We start from the raw sequence: 3,303 nt of genomic DNA on the forward strand, positions 1-3,303 counted from the left end.
GCACAGCTGTGTTGTAAAGGTGAGTGTTGTATTTGCCTGTGCCTTGTCAAGTGGTTTAATTCAGCGTTGTTGTGTCTATTATTTTGTGATTTTGCTTACTATACTTATTTAATACACTTGATAATGCAATATTTACATTGTATACTGAGTTCTTATTTTCTCTTCATGTCTGCAAGTTTCTGAAACAGATTTTTTATTTTCTTTGCAGATACACTTTTGTTTCCTGTTTGCAGTAAGTCTGTCAAGAAGCATACATACAATGAAGCCTTTCTCAAAATGGGTTTCACAATTATCTGGCATTAGGAAGGGCATCCAGTTGCAGAAACTCTGCCAAATCAGATTGGAGCCTGGTGTAGCCACCTGGTTCACCAGTCCTCAGTCAAATCGTCCAACCCATGCTAGCATGGAAAGCGGACGTTAAATGATGATGATGATGATGATGATGATGATGATGATGATGATGATGATGATGGTGATGATGAACTCTTTGGTCAAGCCACAATGCATCATTTGCACCAAAGTTTTGAGTTACAAAAGTATGAAGCCAAGCAAACTTAAGTCTCATTTTGAGTCTTGCCACAGCCAACTGATAGACGAAAGCTTGAACTATTTCAAGCAAAAAGAAGCTTCTCTGAAGGCCAGTCACATTGATCCCACTGGTCACTTTGCTTGTCAGAACAAAGCAGTGCTGGAGGCTTCTTACAGATTTGCTTTAAAAATCATGTAGACCAAGAAGCCACATATCATCTGATTAATCCTTTTGTTACTGTATTTATTTTGAGATGCTCTGTGTTTCTTTAAATTACTTTAAATATAACAAAGAATTTAGTAAAATAACTTAATCATTCAGCTAGTGTTAGGAACATAAATTGTGACTAAGGTTTGGTGGAAGATTTTAATTCAAAACTTATGAAAACAAGATATTTGTACTCAGAGCCAGAGCCGGTTTCAGCTGGGTTGGTAACAAAAGGGTTAAGCCTTGCATTCTGGAAGCAATGAAGGTGATTCTTGGAGAACAGCAGGCACATCAGTTGAGGGCAATTTCCCTTTCAAATGATACAGTCAAAAATCAGATCTTGGACATGAGTGAGAATATTCTATTGCAAGTGGTGACTGCTGTGAAGAGTAGTCCTGTGTATTCATTGCAACTAGATGAGTCAACAGATGTTGCCTCATGTTCCCAATTCCTTGTTCATGTTCACTACCTTGACAGAGAAGTTATGAATGAAGAGTACTTGTTCTCTGAGCCAGTGGCCACAACTACTCGTAGAGAAGATATTTCCAAAATTCTAGAAGCCTTTCTCATTGAACAAGGGCTGAGCTGGGAAGCACTTGTTGGTCTGTATACAGATGAGGCTCTTTCAATGATTGGTTGCAAATCCAGTTTCAAAGCCTTTGTGAAGAATGTTGCTCCATATGTTTCCTTCACTGATTGCATGATTCATTGTTATACTTTGGCAATGAAGTCTCTCTCACCTGGACTTCAAGAAGTGCTCACAAATGTCACACACACACACACACACACACACACACACACACACACACACACACACACACACACACACACACACACACACACACATGCATGCACACACACACACACACATGCATGCACACACACACATGCAGGCACATACATACACACGCACACACACAAACACACACTCATACACATATGAGGGTTCTACTAAAAGTAATAAAACTGACATAGGTAATTCAAATTGAAGATGTCAGTAGAGTAACTCTTCATGTACACAAAAGTACTACTTAACACAGTTTCCATCATAAGTGATGTATTTGTGCCATTGTTGAACTGTCTTTTCAAATCCTCTATGAAAAATTCAGATGTACACTGTTGTGCCTGCTTTTTCACAACTACTTTCACATTGTCTGTGCCATTAAATCATTGTCTCCAAAGATTGCCCTAACATTGAACTGAACAAGTAGAGGTCAAATAGCCCCAGATCTATGTTGTGTGGTAGATGGGTGACCACTCACCAGCACCATTTGTTGATTGCCTTATTTGTTGCCAAAGATGTATGTGGTCACATAATGTAATAGGGAAAGTAGATAATTTTCTGATTCTTATTTGGTGTCTTCCTCCTAATGGCTTCTCTATGTTTTTTAGAATATCTCACTGTATCACATGCTGTTCATGGTAAGCCACATTCCAGAAAATCAAGGAGAGTAACACCTTTTTCAATGACAAAAAGCAGTTGCCATGGTTTTTTTAACCAATCATACGCTTTTGAACTTCTTAGGCCTTAGGAAAGTGTAACACCATTCCAAGACTGAGCTTTCATTTCCAGATCATAAAGATACTCATTTTTCATCCCCTATCACCAGATCCAGAAAAAAATAAATAAACGTGTTTTCATTAGTTTCAAATGCTTTCAGTAGATCAGAGAAAACCTCCACACTTCTATTCTTCAAATTCGATGTCAACTGCCAAGGTACTCGCTTTTCATACATTTTCTGATACCCAAAGTCTTCCACCGTAATGCAAGATGTCTAGTTATGTAGCAAGCTCACAAGAGAAATGCAACACAACTTGCAGAGACCTAGGAGAGCTCTACTCAAAATTGAATTTTCTCACCTTTAAATAACTGTTGGTCAAAAAGATTCTAAAATTTGTTTGGTGGGAAAACTTGCATGCTTTCTATGAAGTTGCTGCCTTAGTCATAAATAAGTCAGCCAATGCCGATAGTCAAACCATATTTTCTTGGTGCTAATTCTTTTTATGACAACTCTTTTCATTTCATGGAAAATACAGAGGTCTTGATTCTAGACAGGAAAAAACTGAGAACTATGGTTCAAATCTCAGCTTGGTTCCCACTACAAGTCCAGCATGTTTTTTGTCATGGAAAAGTTAGCTGCTTCATGAAGTATAATGCTTCAGGCGCAATTCTTTTACTAAATTCATCACAAATGGTACCAAACCATAACAATTTTCTTCAATATTTCTCTTGTATTTCTTCATTTCAGTTGATATCCATCTTTGAAAATCTTAAATGTTTCAATCCATCCATTATCATGTTCTCAATTATTACATTTTCTCTCCCATTTAAAGCCATAAAATAAAACATTTGCTGATCTCTTTTGTAAATGATCAATTAAAACTTGTTCAGCTGTGAAAGAAATCTGTAACTTTCTAACCAAGATTTTAGAAGATATTCTAAATAGAGTTGTCAGAATGTTTCTTACAGTCTATGGTGTGTTTCTTGCTGTCTATTCATATCATTACTTTAATTCTTTCCTTTTTTTGTTTTTCTTGTCACAAACCATCATTTGTTTCCTCAGATA

Source organism: Octopus bimaculoides, chromosome 10 (assembly GCF_001194135.2).
Source record: "Octopus bimaculoides isolate UCB-OBI-ISO-001 chromosome 10, ASM119413v2, whole genome shotgun sequence".
Taxonomy (NCBI): domain Eukaryota; kingdom Metazoa; phylum Mollusca; class Cephalopoda; order Octopoda; family Octopodidae; genus Octopus; species Octopus bimaculoides.